The 26,291-nt window shown below is 40.1% G+C and overlaps 1 protein-coding gene across 6 annotated transcripts in view; it reads left to right on the forward strand.

Annotated features, from left to right (window-relative positions):
* The window catches only part of LOC150080016 (oxysterol-binding protein-related protein 8-like), a 464,021-nt gene that overhangs the window by 186,350 nt on the left and 251,380 nt on the right, over nt 1–26,291 (forward strand). Inside the window, exon 1 of one of the 6 annotated variants that reach the window (XM_090383717.1) lies at nt 2,659–2,684. The exons of the other annotated variants lie outside the window; for them this stretch is intronic. The gene's annotated coding sequence lies outside the window, so the exon portion shown is untranslated. Of the gene's footprint in view, nt 1–2,658; nt 2,685–26,291 lie in introns of those variants that run through there. 6 annotated transcript variants of the gene reach the window in all.

Here is a 26,291-nt window from a genome sequence, read left to right on the forward strand (position 1 = left end):
TTTGAAGGTACATCTGCAGATGTACTTCGAAACCTATGCTGTATTAAAAAAGGACACTAGGAGGAGCGGGTGTATTTGTAGGGCGTTAGCCGGCATATCGCATAATTTCTGTTTACCAAATGCGTTTCCCTCAGGCTTTCACCCAATGCCTGCAAGGGACGCAGGCATTCTTTAACGGCTCGAGGCATTCTCCAGCAAGCTCTCAGTTGCTACTCCGACCACGATAATTACGAGTACGCTAACTTATCTTCCGAAACATGCTTTTGGCATCTTCTTGGCTTTCTTCCACAGCACCATCCCCGAAGAGATAGAAGTGTTTCGAGTGTGAGACAGCCCTGCGATTCTCTGCCAACTTTTTAATGTCTCTTTCAGATGACCTCAATTCGAAGCTCCTTATTGTTCGCATGCAAGCCGTCCCAGAAACTTTCACACTGCGATCGATATATGAGAGGGTGACTTTTAAATCTTTCCCCACATCTTGCACAGTGTTCTGTCCAACCATTTAAGGCCAGCGGGCAACTTAAAAAAAGAAGTAATAATTCAAAGCGCAGGACACAATTATTCATTTCGCCATTATTAATATTGTTAAAAAATGAAATGGAGCGAAACATTTTTGCTAAAATTTTGCTGAAACATTTTTGCTAAAAAAAGTAAACAGTTTTTTTTAAAGCTTTCAAATTGATAAACAAAGTGAGCCATTGTACAGCTAATGATTATGCAGCATTTTAATATTAAGTTTCCAGTTAGACTATAATGGTTAAATGTAGCACAAAGAATGAATTTAAATAATTGTGCCACCCATTGACCAAATTCAAATTTTTAACGCCTACACCTGCAGCCAACACAATGACTACGATGCTGCTCTTGAACGCCATGTGAGCAATGTCCGGGTACGATACAACAATTTTTTAATCCAGGTTGTGTGCAAAGATTGCATGGTACCCCCTCCCCCCACCGGAAACTTTACATCCCCGTTAACAGGCCATGGAATACGAATTTTACTGGCTCGCTGTACCAACACGGCATGGCCTTAGCTACCTACCTTTGCACTTTGCATCAATCAACCAACTTATTTAGAATATTTGCCATTTTTTAAAAGTAAACAGCAAGCCCGTGTCTCATTTGTTTGATGATTCTAACAGATGAATTGAGGACAATGATTAATTATGATTTGCCAAGCCCAATTAAAAATATCGAACGAAAATAAATAAATGAGGGAGCCAATAATAATACTAAAGTTTTTTCTGTATTTCTTAGAATTTTCAACGTCACTATCCCCACAGTCTGGTAGGTGCAACCAATAATACATACATACACCCTTCACTGGCGTCTACGGACACCGTGGGAATGGTTCTCCTCTCCTCCCCGTCTTTTTTTTTTTTTGCAGCTACCCTTATTTTATCATTGTTTTTTTTTTTTTTTTTTTCCTTGCTAGTACTCAGGTTTGGGCAACGTGACTGTGGGTATGCTGGCATCCATTGGTATTGCACTACCACCAGTGGATGCGGAATTTTTAGTGTTGAAGTTGACTGTTAGTAGAACCGCCTCCTCGTTGCCTAGGGACGGGTATCAGGCAGCAGCTGCCCAGGTGTTACTGCTTCCTGGTAGCAAAGTGGTCTGATACAACGTAAACAACACACGTATACTAACTACACACAACACGCATATCAGGCCAATTATAGAGAGATGTATTAAAATCACAGACACAAGGTGGAGTTGGACGTTTCCCTAGATACCACCCAAATACAAATAATACCACATAACAATACAGTGGGCCATGCATTTTTATGTAGCAGCGTAGGTTCGAAACTTCAATCTCCTTACTTGTGGCCACGCACGTAAACCACTGGATCATGGCCACTTCAATAAAATTGTCGGGCCTTAATGAATCTTAAAATAATCGTTCGTCTCCCTGTTTACATTCAACTCAATCTTCTGTTTCTTAGTCGGTCGAGCCAACTCATTCACACCTCGTGAATCTTACGGACTTTCTGACTTGATATTTGTGAGATTAAAAAACTGTCCAGGAATGCGGCTTTAATATATGCTGGACATTCATCTGGCGTTGTTCGTGTCAGCGAAGGGAAGATGTTCCTAATAATATGTGCACCGAGTGTGTAACCACGCGTGTAACGGTGGTACCGTTACACGCGAGGTTAACCTTTTTCATGAAGAAGAGTACGTGTGCGCTTGCATTGTACGAGTGCCGCCTATTCAAGGAGGCGCTCGCTGCATTGAGCGAGGTCGGGTTAATGGGTTCAAAGGTGAGAAGGCCGTGCATGTGGCGCAATACGTGCCACTTACTGGCTTGTAAGCACTCGGTATTATGTACAGCTGATAAGGTGCGTGGGGTGGGGTGGGGTGGGGTATCCAACAGCCACCCGCTGCACTTAGCGACGAAATACAAACATAAACACGGGAAATGGAGCATCTTCCGAAGTATTTCTTCTTTAGCGAGCTGGCAGAGACGAGACTTCCATAGATGCAATGAACGTGTCCTTAGCTTCTTTTAAGTGTAAGAAAGTCTCCTATAGAAGGATCACGCGCAAAACATTCCCCACCCACCCGGTTCGCTTCTCTTTTTTTTACGATATTAATTGCGAAGTCTCCTCATTTGTTGCCGCTGCTCGAGTTTCCTCCGTAATTGACGACGAAAAAGATGGAACCGCCGCTAAAGTAATTTGGTAATAAAATATTTTTGGAAATTTGTCTTTATTGAGAGATATTTGAAAATGAATGCTGATGAATGTTATCAGTTAGTGCTATATAGTAATTATAATTTTAGTACTTTTTGAAAAAAAATCAGGCTCAATCTTAAATCTTACTCGGCGGAACCCTGGGTGTTTTCAGTGTAGTTGGGGAAGGACGCTACGTGGTGGTTGTTTTCCATTAAGGTTATTATTAAATTAAAACCACTCTTATACCATTCGAAATTTAATAATATAGCTTATTAGACTGTTCGCCTATATTACTATACATTAAGATGACGTTTCGGGTATCTTACCGATACCCATCATCAGACCAAGCTGTTGGGGGAACAGAAAAAATAGAACGAGTTACAAATTTGAATATTTTAGAATATTACAATACCAATAATACAATTACTATTACAGATTATGGTTCTGTAATAACCTATAATAACAAGGTTAATAACCTTGCTGGGTGTTTTCTTATTTTGTCTATATTTTTTTGTCTATATTTGGTTGATAATTTATGATCTTTCTGCAGACGATGATCGGCTACCATACACGACTTCACTAAGATCGTTGTTTTTTGTTTTTTTAATTGAATGTAGTAGTTGTGAAGATGTTACTAAAATGATTGTCGTTTTGTTATGAAACCTATGGCAAAGGACAGGTTTCATAACATCCTGAACTACTTGTTTTTCAAAAAAAAAAAAAAAAAAAAACCAGTTCAAGAAGAGATTTGTTGTTGTTATTTTGTTGTTATTTGGTTTTTAGGAGCATTAGCAACTAAGGCCATATTGCTCCGTGAACATGCGGTGGTCATTCCTGACCTTTTCGCATCTTCCGTATTTGGTGGTGACGGGCTCGAACCCCTGTCTAATTAAGAAGCGTGTGCTACTCACTGCTGCTCCTTCCCACCTGGCTACGGAGGCGCCTCAAGAAGAGATGAATGCAAAGTATTTCCCACCCGTTTATTCCGATGAATCCTTCGATACCATCTTTCCAGACGACGTAAAGGCAGCATTAAACGGAGTAACTCTTGGCTACGTCCATCAGTGAACAGAGTGACTTCTTTTGCTGATGGCTACGGATGACACACGAATTCCCAATTTCAATCCTGGAACCAAGGAATGCTTTAAATACGCTGCACTGCTCGACAAAATTAACAGAACACGTAGAAAACGTGATGCATGTGATGACGCGGGACAAAATTGGGTACATTTCTGTTCTCTGAGTCCCGTTTTAGCCTACAAAGAGATTCTAGACGTTATTTCATCTGGAGATAACGAGAAATGCGGTGGTGTTCTCGTGTGGGGCGGAATAATGATCAACGGGCGCACCCATCCATGTTTTTGATAGGGGTACCGTAACTGCGCAGAGGTACCAAGAAGAGATCTTCGAACCCTAAGTGCGACATTTTAGGGGTGCGGTTGGCCCAGATTTTCTTTTCATGCATGTCAATGCCACTGCACATAGAGCCCAAAGAGTAGAGGAATATCGTCAAACTGAAGATATCCGACGACTGCCGTAGCCAGCACGATCACTGGATTGAAATCCGATCGAACATGTGTGGGACGCATTGCACGCCGACTGCTAACTCCTCGGTCACTTGGTGAGCTAAGGTCTATGCTGGTTTAAGAATGGAATTTATTGCCAAAGAATCTTGTAGACACCCTTATATCGAGTATGGTCACCGCTGTCAGGTGTGCTTAACCGTTGAAAGGGATAATATCCCGTACTGATGTCACGTGACCATATTTTTGAGTACCTTGTATCGTAATGTGACCTTTTTTGGTAATTCTTATACAAACCCTATAAATGTCCCTTATATCTGTCCGAAGTTTCTCGCTGTCGCCGGTATCTACTGGAGACACCGTCTTCTATGACAGACCACCATAACAAATTTTGTCCCGCTTCATCGCAAGCTGCGCGAGTTGCACCACTCTTTCTACGTGTTCTGTTAATTTTTTCGAGCAGTGTAGTAGCAAGCATCTGCTGGAATAGTGATATCTAGGTTTTTTGGAATCATACTTGCCGATTATCCTCAAAAGGGCACACTGTTACTCTGACCTGTTTATGCGCAGTCAAGGAAAATCTGCAAGGAATGCTGATCAGAGGGCAACAATGCTCCTGCACCTAATTCACCTGCTGCCAACGAAATCACTAAAATTTTCTGCATTTGCCTTATTCTCATGACTTCTCCTTCCAATTTCTTCTCTTTCCATCGGTTTTTTTTCTGTACCAAGCCCTTTTCTGACAATGCTCGGTGAGACCAAGCCACAGTTTTAGGAGCAGCGGCGCTGTCTATAAAAATAGCCTCTTAATTTCAGCCTTTTGTCAGAAGGTGGGGGGAGGGAGTTTCCTAGGTGGATGGAGATATTCACCTCATACATTCTGTTCTTGTCGATACAAAAATATGTCCATATGGTTGATGTTTTAGTGTATTGCGTGTTGTTTAATCTCCTAAGAGTATTCATTATGCTATATTTAATTAAGTTGTTATGGAGAATTTAGTAGTACCAGTTATTCGCTAACTTGCTATAAATTTTAACAGATTTCTTGAGTTATTTGGTCTAGTTTAACTGTTACTTGCGTATAAGCCTTACTGATATTTACCTGCTGTTAGGCTAGTTTTGTTTTAAGCTTGGTATAAATACATGGACATACTGTATTTTAATCAGTCACTCTCATAGTGTATATCTTCTCAATATTTATCTCTTATTTCTTTCAATAACGTTATTCTGTATAAATGGAGCCATAGATCTGTATATGCGAGATGAATGCGTGTCTTGTAGCATCTGTTCGCATCTATTGCTTTAGCTGCATTCCTGTCAATCGCAAACTATCTAGAAGAGCCCGTAACCGTTGGAATGTGGGAACTGCCTCTTCATTCCTAAATCTTTCACTTACTCTTCCAATTCTTCTTTTTCTAATACTGTACTGATATTACTTCGAATGTCTGTTCTAAAAGAGGTTTAGTCAGTCTGAATAATGAGCTGAAGTTTGTCTTTAATGAACTTAATTCCGTCAGAGAACGTTGTGACCCTGCAAATACTGTATCCAGCAAACGGTTCCAAAGCTTGCAAGATCCTTTCAAAATCCACATCTGAAATTCTGTCTTTATAGCGCAGTAATTCTTTATTATCTAGCCTTCTCAAACGGCAAAATGCTGTAACAAGTAATCTCATGGGCGCAACGAATAGGCTACTGCAAAAAGAAGAAAACCTATTTCAAATGCACAGAAAGGATTCTAATCACGACTCTTCAACGTACCCAGAATTTGTATCCATAACGGAAAACTGCAAATCTGTCATTTCATTTCTTGTTTGTGTTTGCTCTTCCGATAATGTTTTTACTGCAGTTCAATGCACGCCCTTTAAAAATTGTGTATATCAAACTTTCTGCCTAGTGGTATACACACCAGAACCCTGGTTCACACATCTACCTAAGTGCTACTTTACTTCTTCCTTTACTGTCAACCTCAGAATATATCTCATTCAGCACCAATTTGTAACTAATTCTTCAATATCAATACAGATATTGAAAATTTTCTCAACGCATCAGTGTTGAAAAAGTTTAGGTCTTCACACTTCTATGAGGAAGTTACTCCCACCCGTTGTCCAGACTATGCTTCGTTTCTAATCTTTAAGTAAATCCATCTGCGCAAGGGCGTATTTCAGATACGGATATCTGGCCAATTGATGCTATTATTTAGCCTTACAGGTCTTCTTCGGGAACTGTTGCCCACTTCCCGGACCTACTAATCCTAGTTGGAAATTACCTTCTCGATATATATCAAAATCATCATCCTTACCTCTTTTATGTCAATTGTAAAAGTGTAAAAAATACAACTGTGTTTTGTCTCTTCCTTCATTCTGCAACAAACCTTTGCCATAGTCGCCCTCACCGAAACCTGCTTACACATATATATTTGGCAGTGAAATTTCCCCTCTCTCCTATTCTGTCTATATCGACACTCTGAGAGTGGTGGTGTTGCTATCTTTACCCATCGCCTTGTCAAAGTGCTGCAGTTCACTGAACATTCTTCCATTGCAGGTATTTTAATTAACAGTGCAGGAAGGCTTCTTCTGCTTATGCTTTTTTTTTTACATTGCTCCCCCCAATTTCTTTATCCACCATTCAACAATTAGAGAATATTATAGATGAAGTAATCTTTTTTTGAAGCCCCCAAAACAGTACCACTCGTTCTAGGTGATTTTAATGTCCCAACTGCCCTTGACCCGAATCGTTCACCAAATTCATTGGCTAAAGAATTCTGCAGCGTTTGGCTCAGTAATGACCTAACTGAAATCTGTGCCTTTCCCGCCCGGAACTCTTCCTACATTAATTTAGTTTTTACCTATAAATCAACTCTTCATAATTTCATCCGATCAGATCACTTCCCTATTGTCATTGATTTCTCTACTTCTTTATCTGAACCTTCCTATGATAGATACTTTTTAACCTTTAGGAACACTGACTGGATCTCGTTAAATCGGTTTTTGAGCAATTGATTGGATCCCCATCCAAAACTTTAAATCGATTGATCATTACATTGACTATTTGAACTTAATCCTCCCTTCTGCAATTTCTAAATTCTTTCCCATCAAATTCTCTACCGCTAATTGGAGTGGCTTTCCTCATTGATCATCAAAAATTGATCATATCAAATCATAAATCGATTGATCATTACATTGACTATTTGTACTTAATCCTCCATTCTGCAATTTCTAAATTCTTTCCCATCAAATTCTCTACCGCTAATTGGAGTGGCTTCCCTCATTGGATGTCAAACAAGCTCGGTGTATCTAATTCGTCGCAAAAATTATCTTCACAAAATGTATTTAAAACTCAAAACAAACTTTAACTGCTTTTCTTTCTCTTCCCTTAGACCTCGTGTAGTTAAGAAATCTCAATATTCTCGTTATCTTTACTCAGTTGAAGCTGAACTTAGTCAGAATTTAATTCCCAATCAGCTATCGAGATCTTCCAGAATGTTAGCTAATGGTTCGCCTTCTATTTCGTTTCATAATCAGTTTACCGAGTCATGACTAATAATCTTCTATTCTTCTCCTTTTTTTTTTTTTTCCCCTCCCTCATTTGTCTTATAATGGTTTAATGATTGTAAATAATGGTCAGTAAAAAACGAATGCGTCTTGCGGGAACCAAAGAGCGGGGTTGTTTTCGAAAAGGTCTTCATAGGGTAGCGCAAAGTACGTCACACAGAGCACATTCTGTCGCCAGACAGTCACAACAACTGAGACAAAACAGAGAGACGGTAAAGTCCAGTCCATATTTCATCGTTGATTTATGTTTCGTGGTCCTTACAAAATATCTAAACCAGACAAGCATCGTCCTGTTTACGTGTTTACATTTGAATTCCTGCTTGTTCTGAGTACTGTACTGTACTCTGTCACGTTTAATATTTAAAACATTATAATAAATAATAAACAAAGTACTGTAATTAGAAAACGAAAAGTTCTCATTCAGTCAATAAATGTAGCATAATTCCTTCCGAAATAACAAAATCGCGATCCCTTTCACACCTTCAAAAAAGACAGCGACCAACGAAAAGAAGAAACGAATGATGGATGCATATTGTGCATCTATCGAGACTCAAAACATGATAAAAGGATTCAGCAGAATCAGCGACACATATTGTTCTTGCCGAAGACTCTTTCATAGATGGGCTGAGACCATTTTTTTTAAATTGCCTGAAATCCAGACTGATTTGAACTACCTAAAAATTCCGCCATGCATAGCCCACATTGTCTTCGTAGAGAGCAGCTGACCACCCTAATTAATAAAATGCCTTCCAAGTCGGTCATCGGGCTGACCATTTTCTCTCCATTATCATAAAAATCTGCGGCCATTTATAGTTTACCTCGTATTTCCAAGGAAATCCTACGCACTGGTTCTCTTCCAACAATCTGGAAACGGTATACTTAAGCCAATTCCAAAGACGAATCCAAAATCCCAACCCCTGCTGTTTGCTGTTGCATTTGAACCGTCCGTTCCTTTCCAGTCATCCCGATATGTCAGCATATTCGGACGACCTCTTTGTTTATTTTGATGACCCAAAGCAAGATCCCACAAAAACTCGAATTTCAACTGACAGTTACTCAACTGTTAGTTGAATTCGAGTCTATCAATTGGCCTGAAATCAGCCTAAATGACTTTACTGAGAAAAAAATAAAACAAGGGCATAACTGTCCAAATCAATAACATTCGAATTGAGTAAGTCAGATCTCATAAAGATCTTGGGCTCATCTGGTAGCAGAACCAGTGCCGGATTAAGGTATGGGCTAACAGGACAGTCGACCGGGGCGTCGTTCTTACAAGGGTGTAAAAAGCTGAAGATTGTATTGTATTGTATATATATATATAACTGTCTGGGGTGGCACCCAGACACACGTCTGTCTTCACCTATAATTTTGTATCCACGTAGTACTACTACTACAAATAGGCCTGCAGTATAATGTGTTGTTAGTAACAGGTCACTCTGCCACCAGGGAGCAGACTCCACATAGGAGACCTGGTTCTACCATTCTGTCTGTGCTTATTGCACTAAAACCCACGCACCCACCAGAGACAGTGCAATACTGGTGGGTGCCCACACCTGGAAGCACAAAAAAAAAAAAGCAGCCGCCAGAGATACACAAATCTGGCAGATGCAATAATCCCGCTCCCAGTCTACTCTGATCAGGAGCCAGCAAACAAAAAATTAAAAATAATAATAAATAAATAATCCACAAACTGAAGAGCAAGGGAAGGATTTTTTTACAAAACCTTACACAGATTTCTAGGATATGCAAAGGGACGCCGAAATCTTTCTGTTCGGGACGCCGGAATACTTTAGTGCAGCCCTGATCAGAACCTTACATTTCTCCAGCTCGTCAAAGAAACAAAAATATTAGCGACACTGCGGAATAATTTAATTTACTTACGATATACTTTTATTTAATGCTTTTCGGATATGGATTTAAATGTTTTCTTCACTGTTTTTGTGTTGTGTGCGTTGTTTGTTCTGACTTTAAAGTTGACATGAACGTTCCACGGCTGGTTTGCGGTATTTCTGGACGGTGATAGTTTCGGGCACACTCTGTGCGAGACTGGCTAACTGATCTTGTGCTGAGAATTCTTTATAAATGGGTGGTAGTCGGTGTTTGCGCAGTACCTGTGGTGGCAGACTTGTTTTGTTCATGTATCTCCCACCCCCCTCTGTTGAAAGGACTTCGTGTACTCTCCAAGGATACGTGTAAAAGAAGAAACATTTGATGTTCCGCTGCCTTCGTTTATTTGTTCATTTATTTTTTCCCGTCGCGAGCTGCCCTTGAGTGATTGCGACCCCCGTCTTCTCAGCCGTTTGGCTACGTGAGGTGGTTGGGATTTAAGTTTTTGATAGATATCAGCGAACGCCGTGATGTAACCCGGCCATTCATTAGGTGTCTCCACGGACCGTGACGAGCACTGGAGGTCGATGGAGATGTAAATTGTTGCTCGGATGACAAATTGTGCGCAGTGTTCACTCCTTGACGTCTTTCTCAAGTTCTGAAGGTCGCGCTTTTCGACGAGCTTTTCGACGACAAACACTTCGTTCGTACAGTTGTCTCGGGCCACGTGACCTTTATTCTCGCTGACACCGCAGTGCTCTCCGACTGCGCTCAGTATGAGTCAGCCGTCTTCTCATTACCCTCCCACACAGTTAAAATAATGCCCATTGTGTTTATTTCTCACTAGGATTCTCTCCTCCCCACCCCTTTTACCCGGCAACCTGCGCGTATTGTTGTCTCGGTGGCATTCGTATCTAACTTTTTGTGTCCGTCCAAAGTAATCTTGTACACCGTCGCATTACCTTGCCAAGAAGATGGAGCAACGTTGGATATTTAAAATCATGAAATGAACGCCACTGCGATAATGACAGAATGAAACAAAGAGCCGAGACGCCAGAATTTTTTATTTTTATTATTATTTTTTCATAATTGCTGTAAAAGAAATAAAAAATTGTTTGTCGAATATATTTAACGATCTTCTCGTTTACATAGCGAAGGTGTTGTCATCTGTGGCGGTTTAAATGAGTGAGGACCATTTTCAAGATGGTGGTGGTAAAAGCGAAATTTGGAATCGAACACAACCCCTAAGATCAGTATGCCAAAAGACTGTTGAGATCGGGGAATCTAAGAGGGTTGGCTGGATGTTTATGGGGGGTCTTCTTAAGGGGGAAAAGCTTCGACAAGTGGGGAGATAACGGTAGTGAAGAGAACAAAGGACCCATTCCCAAAGAACTTAGTAGAAATCCGTCTGATAAAACATGTGCTCCTTCATGACCACCTCATCCTACAGAAGTGAATGTGTTGCGTCTTATGTAGGGCTGCTCTTGAACGCCACTTTAACTGCACCGTGGTAACCCTGTGATGATGCATAACTCACCCTGTAATAAAATGGCCAGAAATAAATGTAATGCTACTTTTGTTTTTGGCGACTTTGCTACCAGGAAGTGATCGCCAGGAAGACCGCTTTCCAGTTCCGTTTAATGCCACGTTGAGGCTGTCCCCAACTGTGCTCGTACTGTCCTTGGTGGACTAAATTTCACACCAATAGGAAGTAGTGCAAGTCCTATCGCAGCCGGAAATGCCGTACCACTGGGGCCCAATCCTGGTACCAGTGAAAGATCTCTCCCCTCTCAAGAGTTAAGAGGCCAGAAAAATAAATCCCACCCCAAAATAGACCCAGCAAAAAATAAATAAAATGCAAAAGAATTCATAAAAATGAAAAATAGAAAATAGAAAAATAAAAAAGAATTCTCCGTTTGTCACCCTTGAAGGGCCCTTTTATTTTTAAGCTCTTTCATTCTTAACTATATTTTACGATATTATGCTTTTCGTACTGAGTTTAGGAGTATACCACACGTGTGGTGGATAAACCCGACATTTTATTAATCCGTTTGTAACTAGTTTCTAGTATGCTCCACGGCATTCAGAAGAGAGGATAATCGCCAGGGGTTTTCCTAATTTCTGACCTCTGATTCAAAAGTACTGTTTCCTTCCGCGCAGACTTTTTTTTTTTCCTTTTAAGTTTCTTAGAATCTGTCGAAACTCGCCTTCAGATCCACACACAGCATCATCTTAGTCAAGAATAAGGAAAAAAAGATTCTGGCAAGCAAAATTACATGAATAAAAAGTACACAGTATTTTGAAATACGTAAACATTCAAATATATTTTCTGCAATTTTGAGGTACGTCGCTAATATCTACACAACATCTGCGTACTGTAATTTGAAACGTACCTTCGCTATAGAAACCTCGATTCTTAAGTGGGCATAGCATGTAGACACTCTCAGGTTTCCTCATCCCTGTTCGCACCACGGATTCTTGAGGAATTGGATTTTCTCTCCTCTTGTATACCGTTTCGTGGAGAGTGATATTAACTTTATGGTAAAACGTTTGACAGGTTGAATGGTTTTTGCTCTTACACCCACGAAGTAGTGCCTTTGATTCTCCTGTGCCAAACATCATGATGTACGTTCCGAGTTAACACGTTTTTCTATTCGGAATATTAAATGGAATAAATCTGATTCTTCAATTCAAAAATACTGTACTTATCTGTGAATACTACTTGTCAATTGTCAATGAACAATTAGATGCCCAAGAAACTGTTAATTATATTCAGGAATCGATATTGAAAGCTTGCTATTTGGCAACAAAAAGAAAGAAATTACCCCAAACACGTGTGTATGGTGGAACAGACAGTTAACAAATTTGAGAAAACAAGCTAGGAATCGATATCAGAAGCATAAAACCTGGCCTTCAGAAAAAGTTGAACTTCAGATGGTGGAGTACCGAAGACTTCAAAGACATTTTGATAAAGCCATTGCAACTGTCAAAAGCGAGGACTTGGCAAAACCCTTTGAATACTACAGGCAACTCTAATCTGCGGGGCTTTATTGTATAAACTCGCTAAAAATAAAATACATACTCTCGATATTTATAACACTGTGTAAATAATAATGCCGAAACTAAAAACTGGTCTGACAGGATTCTTCCTCCAGACAACCTATTCTAGATGACGAATCTTCATTCTCGAATTATATTGGAAAACTTTATGTACAATCCCGAGGAGGCTACCCCTCCGTTCTCACTGGAAGAATTACAGACAGCCATTAAAAAGGTCAGTGTTTCTAAATGTCCTGACAGTGACCTCATTGAAAATATTTTCATCATCAGAGTTCTAAAACATTTCCTAACAGTATTCTGCAAATGTCTCTCGGAGGGAATTTCCCCTGTAGGAAAATAGCTTTGCTGCGTATAATTCACAAACCTGAAAAACCATTCTCTGACCCAAAAGCGTACGGACCTATTGCATTACTGGTCAACGTGGGAAAATTGCTTGGACGATTATGAATGGATGCTTTCTTCTCGCATCCTGCTTGCCTTTCAGGATTATCCTTAGTAGTAAAGTGTAAAGTGTGTTTAGGGTCAAGCGGTACCAGGGGTTTTTTTTTTTTTTTTTGATTTGGTAATTGTTGGCGCATCGGCTTCTGTGGCCATATTGCACCTCCCAAGGTTTTTGCAGTACTTTGATCCAAGCCCGAGGCGGGAATCGAACCCGCGACCTTTGGGTTGCCGGGCAGGTACTTTACCCACTCGGCTAGCCCGGTCGGCAACACCAGGGGTTTCTCCCCATCTCCGCGCAGTTTACATTGTGGGTGAACCAGTTGACTGGAAAAGCCAGAGATTTAAAAGTGTATGGACTTTGTATATGTGTGATGCCTTGTACCGTTGTTCATCTGGTCATTTAGCCGCCAGACCCTTACTGAGGCCCGACGTTGTCCCACTTTCGCCCCGTGGAGGCAGACCAGGTACTCACTAGTATATAGTTCACTCTGGCAGGTCCTGCCACCTAATTTCCTGAGATTTCAGTGGCTAGGACCTAAAAAAAAATATATATATATAAAAAAAAAAATAAATAAATAAATAAAATAAATAAATAAATAAATAAAAATATCGCGTACGCGTCGCGGGAAGCGCTAGAAGTCCAAAATGTTGGGCAAAATTAATTTAGATTGGTGATTTTAGATTGTCTGGGGCATGTTCACATTGCTCTCAGATAGAGTGGGGTGAAGGCTGAAGACTGGGGGGTTGATAGACAGAAATATGGAGCTGAAAGGAAGGCATTTTGGGCAATTAAGTTAATATAGGCCCACCTCCTCGTGCTGAATGTGGGTACCACTTTGCTGTTGCCCGGTTGCTTTACTCATATACAAACCACAGGTGATTTCCATTTGGTCAAACTACAGCGTTCTGGAAACAATACGATGATAACTGGCGGAGTTGAACTCTGTTCCAAACACTGAACAGTTACATGTATATGTAACTGTTCATGTTTTTCTTTAGAGTCTTTGAGTGTTTTATTGTTGTTTATGGATTTCTACGAGATGGTCTATAATCAGAAGGAGTTTCCCTGCAGAACCGGATGATTGTATAAGAAAAGTGTTCGTATATACACTGGTGTGCAAAACTTAAGGACCAACACTATTTCTAAAGGTTACAACCACAAAATATTTGCTTAAGGTACTCTTTACTGATGCGAGTAGATTCAGTCTCAGTACCAATTCTGGAAGTCAGCTAATCTGGCTAGAGGTTGGCACACGGTATCACCCCGCAAACATCACAGAAAGGGATCGATATGGCAGTCTAGGTGTTCTCGTCTGGGGAGGCGTTATCTTGGATGGACGTACACGGTTCCAGATACTGGAAGGCGGTACTGTAACCGATGCCCGCTACTATACTATACTATACTGAGGTAATCCTTCCTCGTGTGCGTCTATTTCGAGGTGCCATTGGCCCCGAGTTCGTGTTTATGGACGATAACGCCACACCCCATCGCACTGCAGCTGTTGATGTGCTTTTGGAAAGTGAGGACATTGTTCGTATGGATTGGCCTACCCGTTTCTACCAATCTAAATCCCATCGAACACATGGGACGCTCTGGGGAGATGCCTAGCGGCGCATCCACACCCACCAAAAAAATGTTCACCAGCTGAAGGTGGCGCTGACAGAGGAATGGACGATGTTACCGCAAGAACTTATCAACAGCATTGTTCTAAGTATGGACAGGCGGTGCAAAGCCTGCATCGACATTAGGGGTGGCCATATCTCCTACTGAGGACTACCTCTTCCTTTTGTTCCATCTTTGGCAGTGATGCATCTATATCATGGCAGCCAGTGCTATGTTGCCTGTTTTTTGCTGGACGTAAAAATCCCAGTTTCTGGGCAAAAAACCTTGCTATCTACGTCTGAGACCGATTAACTCAGCCACGGAGTGAAAAAAGCCCTCTGTACCGTTTTATGTGTTAAACACCAACAATTTAAGTCATCCAATATATCATTAGCTCTGTTTTCTAATTCCGGCCTTGATTCTCCAAAAATGAACATAACAAGATCATCGGAGTAAGCAATTTTTAGAACTTTATCCCGGTCCACAGAGAGCCACCCATCAAGGACCACGTTTCAGCAAACAGGACCGAGAACGGATCCCTGAGGACAGCCCTAGTGATAAAGTAACCTATCACTAGGGGCAGGTTTGGTCACAGAACAATAACCTGAAGTAACAGAAACAAATCCATCACTAAAGTAACTTGAAATAAGCCGGTAAACAGGAACAGAGACCCCGGCCTCCCAGAACCTTGCCAGGACACTTTGCCACCAAACGATGTCAAAGGTCCCTTTGAAGTCCACGAAGAGGCCGAGGACATATTTTGACTGTGAAGAAGAAACTGAATCCATGATCTTTTTAATTGTGGACCCTTTTGTAAAACCAAATTGCGATTTTGCAATTAATTTCTAAGCCAAATAATAATTTTGAAACCTTATTACAATTAATTTCTCCATAACCTTACCGAGAATCGGCAGAAGGGCAATAGGCCTATATGAAGTAGGTACGTTTAGCGGCTTGCCAGAATTATTTAATAGCAGTTTCAGATTTGCCAGTTTCCGAGGTTTTGAAAATACCCCCTCATTTAAACAAGTGTTTAGTAAATTTATTATGAGTTTAGGACAAACCTTCCACACTTTTTTTTCAACACCGCAACTTTGAGGTGTTGAAAATTTTCACAGACTTTCCTTTTCCCTAAATCTGCGCAAATTTGCACAGACCTTCCTTTTCCCTAAACACACTGGTACAACTTAACGTTTCATCACCATAAACAGTTTTTAACATATCATAAGTTTCTGTTGCAGATTTTCCCAGTTCAAAGCAAATTTTGATATTTATTATATTTATTCGTTGCCTCATTGCAAAATCGTAACACGGAACATTAATGCCACTAATGAAAGTGGTTGTCACTTGCAAGAAGTTGGAAGAAGTTTGAAATATAACATACCACTTCCGTTTATTTTCAGACTCATTGAACTAGCAACAGTTCGGGAACTTGATCGCCACGAGTCGTATGTAAAGACTCCTTTGGTCTCTACTTTGCTTTCGTGGGTAGCACAGTTGGTAGAATCGCCGTCCTCCTCACACCGGGTGGAAAAGATTTGAGTTCGATTCCCGTTGATGATGGGGGAATGTTTACGGGCCTTTTTTTTCACAACGTGGCCGAGTTAGTCGGTCTTAGGTGTGGGTAGCGTGATTTTTACTTTCGGAAACTCGGATTTTTCGTCTAGCAAACAGAATACGCGCAATTTGCAGACAATATAGATGGAGCAATATGGCCTTAGTCGCTGATGCTCCTAAAAACCTTACTACAACAACTTTACTGTAGTGTTTCACGTACTCAACTTTGGATTATTATTATTATTAAAAGGTATTTATGGAAATAACTCTGTTTCAACGTGTATCCTAAAATTTTACATTCAGTCTTCTCTTGTGACATTTCAAGTGAGTGTTAGCAACAGGGCTAATCCTGGGCGTTGCTGCATGGTTTCATTTCCAAAAAAACCTCTATCAGAACAACAACAAAAAAAAAAAAAAAAAAAAGAGGTAATTTTCTCTAGGCCACAGCAGTGGTTCAAACTCTGAGTAATGGCTCCCTCCACCCCGCCGCTCACAAATATAATCATGGATGTGCCACCAGTCAACAATGTCATCCACATCTTGTACGTGCATAGTCAAGTTGAGTGTCTTCTCTTCTCTCCTCTCCTCTCGAGAGGAGACACTCAAATTGTGATATTAGGGTCCCCTGTAAATGAATACATCTACCCATATATTTATTTTGCCTGTAAATTGCGTGTGTTCTCTGGTCGATTTGCCTGTTTTTTGCTGGACGAAAAAATCCCAGTTTGTGCTGAAAAACCTTGCTATCTACGCCTGAGACCGACTAACTCAGCCACGGAGTGAAAAAAAAGCCCACACTCAACAAGATTAGTATTGTTCTTGCAAGGGATCTGTTCATTACATTAGTAGGTAAGTTTTGAAGATGCCTCCAAAGACATCCAGGGCGCCTTTTTCCGTTACGCACGTTAGGCACTGTGCCTATGAAGAATCAGTTCCCCCGAAAAGTATTCAAATAACCGAATTCGATTTGATTTCGAAATTCTGCAAACTAATTTTTAAACGCAGATAAATTTTCTTTCAGCCTTTCCTGTTGGCAAAATCGTTAACGACGTCATCAAACTTCGTATTGCGAGTAAAAGTAATGCTGGAGTAAGCGTTGTGAGAAAAACGTCAACACCAAATTTATAGTAAAGCTGTCGAATTTGTTTAAACACAAAAAAAGTTATATTTAACGCGACGGAAGTTTAATGTGTTTGTCATATGTGAATATCCGCCCTGCGGACATCTGTCTTTTTTTTCCTTTTTTTTTTTTTTTTGGCATTGCTTTTGCTTTCGTTTGACATCCACGTTATTACTTCCTTGTATATAAAAAAAAAAAAAAAAGGAGGCAATTATCAATCCACTGCATGACGGAAGCCTCCTCAAGATTCATTTTGAGGGAAATGGACCATAATCTGCCACACGCTGGTCCAGTGCGGATTTGCAGGCTGGCCGTAGCAGTCAGGGGCTTTGACCCCGGTCAAAGAGCGTGTGCTACTGCAATCCCGCTTCTGACCACTCGGCTGCGGAGGCCTAAGGATTATCCGTTGCCAGAGTAACGGCAGAGGTGCAAGTTTGTTTGTTTTTTGATCCGTAAATAAATAAACACAATTCACAGATATGATACACTAATACTTCGTGGGTGGTAGTTGAATGTGAACTTCGTGTCTTAACTGCTTCGCAGTGCATTAATTTGGCAGCGGTAATGGTAGAATGTGGCTCAATTCGGAAGCCAGGGTCACGTGCGTGTTCCAGAGAGAGAGAAAGGGGGAAAGTTTTTGTTGAATTCTTATCTTTGTTTGACTTTTAGGATTCTGAACCGAACTGTAGCGCGACATTCGGTTCAGCATCTTGGTTTCGTTTGCCGATGAGTCTTTAATTTGCCACACGTGGTTTGGACTGAAGAAGAAGAAGAATTTGCTTCTGCGCGTTAATCCGCCATCTTCTGTTTGGTAGCTTTAAGTAATCTTCGTGTCTCCCGGCTTTCTATCTTTAGCAATTGCCGACAGGCTAAGCTCTCGCAAACCGGAGGGTCTTGTTTTACCTTCTGTCGGAGAACATTAACTTGATTTATTCGGCTTCGGGGACCGAAAGAGTGGCACAGAGAGAGAGAGAGAGAGAGAGAGAGAGAGAGAGAGAGAGAGAGAGAGAGAGAGAGAGTCTTGGTCCGCTGAGCGTCACAGTGACACGTGGCCGTGTTTTCCCCACTAACCAAGATTGATAATTCCATAAACCTCTCGTTTGGCAAACGAAAGAAATCCCTTCCTTTTTTTCTCTTTTTTCCCCCCAACGTTTGCAAAGGAAAATAAGGCCATAAAAATTGTTAACGGAATTCGAAGTGAGCCTTTTTGCAAACTGTGTAGAAAGATGGTAAGCACAGTATCCCGCGAGATAGGGTTTTAGGTGTGAACTGCAATTGAACAATGTGAGTATTATACTTAATGAATTTAAGATATTTTATGCATCGATTTTCATCAGTATGCCCCTCAGAATGCTTTTTTATCAGTGAGCTTTGCTAAATGCGTGGTACTGTAATTTCCTTGTTTTTTGGCCACAATTTTCCCCCTTCCTTTATTTAACTGTAATGTTTCCAGCTCTTTATTTGTTTCTATTATAAAATTTTTGATGAACTACATTTGATTTTTTTTTTTTTTTTTACGATAATCGGCGTGTTTATTATTCGCGCTACAGTTCGAAACCCAACATCAAGGTACAGAAGTCTACATCGAGAGTAAATAAAATAATAATAATAATAAAATAAAAATAAATAATAATTTAAACTGAAAGAGTTTGGCAGGGCTATAGCCTCAACCTACGTAAAGAGTCACTTAACGAAAAGGTTAGTGCAATTGCATCATGTTTTTTCGTAAGTTGATTACCAAATTGGTAAAATGGCATCGTTTTTCATCACATCTGATATTGTGAATACCTTCACAACGAGTTGCCCGATATTACACTACCTCGAATAAGTAACGCTTCACCAGTGGAGAAGACTGTTTTACTTATTCTCGGTGGATATCATCATCCAGACGGCCGTTTGATGGCCATTGCAACACCAGAGTACCTACCCACCCATCGATGGTATCACCACCCAGACAGCCTTGAAACGGCTGTCTGAGTGGTGATGGTATCCACCGAGAATAAGTAACAATAGCTTTCTCCACTGGTGAAGCGTTCCTTATTCGAGGTAGTGCAATATCAGGCAACCCGTTGCGAAGGCATTCACAATATGAGGTATGATAAAAACGATGCCATTTTACCAATTTGGTAATTCACTTACGAAAAAACATGATGCAGTTGCACTACCCTTTTTGTTAAATAAATAATAATAAAAAATAAAATAAAAAGTGAAATAAGTGAAATATAATAATATAAAAGTATAATATAAATAAAATAAAATAAAATAAAAGTATAATATAAATAAAAATAAATAAAATAATATAAAATATAAATAATTTTTTTATTTATACTCCGGGACGACCACACGGTCAGAGGAGTTCATAAGGTAGAGAGAATACAAGAAACAGCACCGTATTTAGCAGTCACGGGCTTGAACTCCGGTCACTCAAGGCACGTGTACTTATGCGCCCTCTGGCCTGACCACTCGGCTACAAAAGTAGAATAAGTGATCATATAAAAAATAATTATAAATTAACATGAAGAGCAAAGTAAGCTGGCTGAACAGTTAGCCCGAAACTCAGAATTACATGGCGTCGAATGGAATCAGTAAGAAATGTTTTATCTGAAGGTCCAAAGATGACCCCAGCACAACTTGCGGCAGCTGGCTGTTAGGAAGGGCTCGTTTGAAGGAAGACTTGAGTGAATGCGTTTTCGTATTTTACATTCTGTTCTGTCGAGTTTTGTGGGGCAGTTACCCCTGTTTTAGCTTTAATCGTTTTAGAGTATTTCTGAGCCCAGAAATGTACCTGGCTTCTGAAACAAAAGGCGGATTCTCAATTTTTTAAATTTTTTTTCTTATTTACATTAATGTTGTCAACAACCGACATTACTGTAAATTGACGGCTGGATTTCCTTGTCGCCTCTTCCCCCTCATATACAGATAATTTTAGCACTCGCATCTCCGTATTACCATGAATCCAAATGTTGCCTCCCTTCGTGGTTCATTGCACTGGTGGCGAGTGACGTGCGTGCTTCGTGTACCAAAGTTTTGTTTCTGTATTCGAAGTTTCAGTTTCCGACTTAGTCGTACCGTTGGCCCGCCCGCCCTGTCGAAAGAATAGACATGATCGATGTTTTACACGGAACTTGGAAGTGCCAGTTTTACTCGACAGTCGCGTAACTGGCGAACGTTGTACTCTTTAGAGGATCGTGGCATAATCATGACGCCATCGACAGCGGAGGTATTTTGCACACCTTCACTTTCGGAGTAAAATTCGTGCTCGGATTGCCATGTGTGAGTATGGGGGAGCGTTACCTGCACTCTGCTGGTAAAATCTCCGCAGATTTGAAAGGCAGTGGAGTTGCCAGGTGTTGACGTACATCGCGCTGAACTACTTGGATTGGTGTCAACGCCTCACAGCTTTCGATGTCTTTCGTCTCGTACCACGTGCACTGTTTCTGTGGCAGTATGGTTAAGTGCCTGTCAAAGTGGAATTTCTTACGTCAACAGAATGCGCACCGCGGGCCAAAACCGTAAACGCAACTCTCATTTAAAGGAGGCAGGCGACCCCCATCCCCTTGCCACGTGAGTCAATACAAATAGCTGACGCACGTCGGTTATTCAACTGGCAACTTGGAGGGAGGGACACATTGCTTTCCTTGGAGGGAGGGACACATTGCTTTCCTTGGAGGCAACTTGGAGGGAGGGACACATTGCTTTCCTTACTTGCAATATTTATTTTGTGAGGGTGGAGATATTTATGGGACAGTGTGAGAATTTGTGGAGTTTGGATAGACCTTATTGGCGATCATGGCAGCATTTCATTTGGAGAGATATCCCTGGAACGAAATTACGCTTATAAAATGGTGGTTGCTATTTAATCCTGTACAGTTATAACGAAATTATTGCTCGCCTTCTTTGGCAAACTTCTTTTATCGCATTAGGGAAATCATTCTGGATAAGGGCTCGCAACGGATGCTCAGGTTCCGCGGAACACACTTTAAAACCATGCTGTACACAGTTTTGAATCTTGGATATTTCTTAATTCATATGACAACATTGCTTGTCTTCAAAATCTCTCGTCGCAGACTTCACCTTTCATTGAAAAACAAAAGCAAAGATCGCAAAATAATCTCCCTAATTAAAATATCTTTGAACGCGGTCTGAATGCCTATGCACGAACCATCACCTGTGGTTTATGCGAAGTCTGCATACAGAATGCTGTACAATACAGCCGGTGGATCAGCGACTTTGACTTTGCTTGTCACATGATCGCTCAGATGACAAATTCCGGCTGTCGTAATATCCGGGCCAATCTGTGTACACACTCCTTTATAAATTCCTTCCATAAACGTCCCTAATGATTACACAGCTGCAGTTTGGCTGTTCTCTTTACGCCACTGTGCCCATTCGATGCAAATGATTGGCTGTCGGCACGCAATCCCATTCCATTGATAAACGAACAGCCCATCTCTTGTACGCTTTCTCCCTCGGGATTCGTGTTCTGTTCTTTGAACATTTCTCAACTTCCTTAAAACAGTTATTTACTTTATCAGTTTCCATAGCGACTCTTCATTTCTTAGAATCGTTACAACACCAGTGTACACTGTAAAGGGTTGTATCGAACACGACTTATCGGAATGTCCACCTGATAAATCGCATACTCAACCTGCACTATATTTAATCTAATTTTTTTCTTTTATTTGTACTCAATATTTAAGCCACTCTTTCAAATGTCTGATTTCGTCTACAGGACTTCAGTTGCTTAAAAGAAACTTTAAGGAGGGTTGTAAGTACAGTAAAACCACATACAGTATTTAATTCATCGTTTCCTCGCTACTTACGAGAAATTTTTATTAATCATATTGTGCGAAGAGTGACCTTGCAATTTTTTGCAAGAAATGCAAAAAATAAAATAAATAAATAAATAAAAATAATAAAAACAAAAAATATATATACTGTATTAACATTTAAAATAAACGGGAAAAAGCAAATGTGTTTCACCCTCAGATAAAAGTATCCGGCTCACCTTTAAGTTTTCCCAAGCTTTAATTACCCACGGAAATAACTGATTCCAGAACCCAACAACTGGCTAAAAGAAAACTTCCTACAGTGCGGTCTAAAAATCTCTATTCCCATAATCGTGGCCCCTTTCTGAAATCATTTATAACAATAAACCGTTGTAATAGGGCCACCAAAGAGTAATCTTATATGTTCATAAATTGCTTGTGTTCTCTGGTTGATTTGCCTGTTTGTTGGACGAAAACCCCGAGTTTCTGGAGCAAGGGGGAAGAAGGAGAAAGCCTTAGATCGACTTACTCGGCCACGGAGCGAAAAAAGCCCGTAAAAGTTGCTTCTGTCATTAACGGGATTTTAACCCGGCCTTTTCCACTCTGCGTGGAGAAGACTGTAATTGTAACCACTGTGCCACATGCGCAAACGGAATAATTTACAACAGTGAGAATTTCGCCTTCATTCATTCATTTTAGTATCGGAGTCTGAGGCTAGACGTAAATAAGGGGACTCAATTAGGTCCCCTCTTTCCAAGCTCTGTAGGACACATAATCGAAGTGCCGACCTTACTAAGCGGTTGTCTGCGTTTGAGCCCTTTCGAGAAGCTCGATGTATTTTTTCTTAGGTACTGTTTCCGTACTTTACAGTGCAGTCTTACAATTGCCGTATCTCTATCTATCTCCTCCCTATCATTTACTACAAGAAAATGTTCATTAAATCATTGATAGAACACAATGTAGCCAAGTTGACAGCCGTTTACACTGCTCGGAGAACTTCATGTCCACTCGTATCATAACTTCCAAAACCCTTCCTACCTCTCCTCTCCTCCAAGGGTATTTTCCTGGGTCGCTGTTCCCAAGGTGTAAGCAAAGAGTGACCTTGCAATTTTTTGCAAGAAATGCAAAAAAAAAAAAAAAAAAAAAAACCATGGCTGTCACTTTTATGGCTGCCCTTGAAGTTATCCAAGTCGTCAAAACTCCCAACACACGCGCATACTACCATTTTTTCATTTATTGAGTAAAGCGGTCCCTAGTCAAAAAAAATTGGCAAATCCGCCTTACATATAGTATAGTACAGTATATAATTATTTCCAATACAAATTTCACATTCACATTACAAATCAACTGTATTGTGCAATGGTCATCCCCTCAGCTACAGCACAACAACCTGGCAAGTAGGCTGCAGCAGAAATCGATGAAGAGACACTGTCCACAGATGAGCACAAGCATCACATCCTAGAGACTGATCATCACAACGAGCTGGACAAGTAGGCTACAACAGAAACCGATGAAGAGACACTTTCACAGTGAGCACAAGCATCACATCCATCCACGCGCATACTACCACTATAATAGTTTTAAAACTGATCACGCCATCATTGAACTCACTCAATACGTTCACCTCCATAACCACAACCCTCTAATCGATTCAGCCGTTCCTATTATTACTTTAAAATCTAATTACAAAATCTTTCTATACGAAGCACTCGTTATAGAATGGCGTCGCCACTATACTAACCTTAATGTTTTGAACACAAAACTTCCGACAAATCTTTCACCGGCCTGGAACCTGTTACGCGTGAGGTTCCTACGTGTTTCGCAATGCATCAAGGAAAATCAGGACTCTTTAAATACGTAATTCTCCTTACATCTATCATTGCCAACCGAAGACATCTGTACGAAAGTCTCTCATTACGACTATTGGCCGCATTTAACCTTCTTTAATATTTTATACAAGACAACTAGGAATAAGATGTGCACTGCTTCCTCTCTGGCTACTTTTAATCACAGATCTTTTAATGTTTTCGTCTCTATTTATTAATTTTAACTGAATTTCTTAATTAGTTTTAATCTTATTCCACTTTAACATCAATTGAGGTGAGTACCGAAAATTAAGCCTTTATGCTATTTCTCCCGTTAGTCTAATTCTTATACGGTACTTTAAGAGATTCTATAAATCACCTATAGTATTAGTATCCTTAAATTTACTAATGAGAGGTATTTAATTTAAATGGAAACAAATGTTGGGTGAAGTGCTATCACGATCAAACGTGATGGCTTAGACAGAAGACAGTACATAATATAGTGGTGTCTGTCGATATGGACCATTGATTTCAGCTAAACCTGCTCTCTACTATTCTGATTGAGTTTTTTTTTTTAATCCATAAATTAAAAAAGGCTGTCACAGCGCTTTTAAAGAAATGGCAGTTAACCTTTGTGAGATGCCATTTGTTGAAGGTAGCAATACCAGGGCAACTCGTTGCGAAGGCAGTTTGTTCTGCTCTAAGCGACAATGCCATTACATTAACTGCTCAAGGGAAGTAGTGCTGGGCGCAAAACACTTAAAAGAACAAGATTGCCCTCCTAACTTCGTGTAATTAAGTGTACACTCTCTTTTTTTTTTTTTCTTCATAGGTTCTAACATTCTAATATTACGCTTACACACTGCGTATATTTGTTATTCTGTATTTTATTTTCACATATGTGAACACACAGTACGTATACAGTATTCTTTAATGGGTGAGTAAATTATTTAACTCATTCTAAACAAGGTTTTAAAGCTCTGATTATTTTCATTGTATTAGAGGAATTAAAGTGAAAAAATAATCCTTTGTTTTCATTTCTCTTAGTTTACTTTTATCCGCAGTTCCCATCTTTTTTCGCTGCTCCCCGGACAAACGCAAATCCGGGGTTTTACTGTAATTGGGATATGCATTTATTGAAGGTGGAAAATCGTTAGGCCTACTCTGCATGCGACATATGGAGATCAATAAATCGATACACTTGCTTGCTCGATCATTTTCTAGTTTTGTTTAAATATGTGACTTTGTAAGTAGACGTACTTCGATATTTCGTTGTCGTTTGTGTGCTTTTGAAAATTTTCACAAGTAGCGAGTTACAAGATTCACTGCTGGGTCCTGTTTTGTTTTTAGTTCTAAGAAAAGGCACTGATAAATTGGTTGGTATGACATTTGACAGATTTTTAACCCATTCAGGCCCAATATTTAAATTAAATCGGCGACGTTTTTGTTCTCTTCGGGTCAGAAGTTGGATTCTGAAAATTTCTGCTCTGAATAGAGCGTAGCCCAGTTTCAGTTTCATTCTGACCAGTTTTACATAAATACTTTGCAGTGTCACTACATTACTTGGCAAAAAGCCTTGTAAATGTAAATGTCATCACATTACTTGGCAAAAAGCCTAACAAACGGCGGATATAGGGGAAACCCTGGAAGCCGCTAATAACTCACAAATACACTTTTTTCTGTATACATGTCGCGAATGGATATATATGTGAGAATGTATATAAATTGTATATAAATCTTGTATCATGTATATATAAATGGATGTATATAAATCTTGAGAATGTATATAGAATTGTGTGTATAAATAAAAAATGACCAGTTTTACAAAATTACAATTCTAGTGTGCCGTTTTCCATCAGTCTGTGTAATAACGCAGTATTGTCAGTGTCTTTTATTGTATTGTCAAAAGTATCCTGATACCCATTGGATTTCAGATAAATTGGACCCTCTGCCCATCCACGTGTCAGGAATAAGTGTGAAAGTAGTTGCGGTCAGTCTAGAGGTGGGCAGACCAAAGAAATACAGCAGATGAGTTGAGACGTTGAGCTTACTGACTCCCAACGAGGAGACAACATGGGATGTCATATTAAAGTAAAAAATAATGAATACAATAAAAGCAGATGACTCAGTATTGGTATTAATGAACCACCAGTTTATGTTCAAGGGACGATTTTGTATTGTGCAGTTGATAAACTCCGGAATAATTCACAGTTTGGGAGAAGCCTACCTTCTCTCTTGAGATCGGCTAACTACGGCCTCGAATGAAGAGGACTCCAGTCACCAAAGGGAAGTGAATTCAGACCTCACGTAAGGAATGGTTTTTTTTTGATTGATTTGGTAGTTGTTGCGCATCGGC

This window comes from Mastigoproctus giganteus, chromosome 10 (assembly GCF_048544385.1).
Source record: "Mastigoproctus giganteus isolate SK-2022 chromosome 10, ASM4854438v1, whole genome shotgun sequence".
NCBI lineage: Eukaryota > Metazoa > Arthropoda > Arachnida > Uropygi > Thelyphonidae > Mastigoproctus > Mastigoproctus giganteus.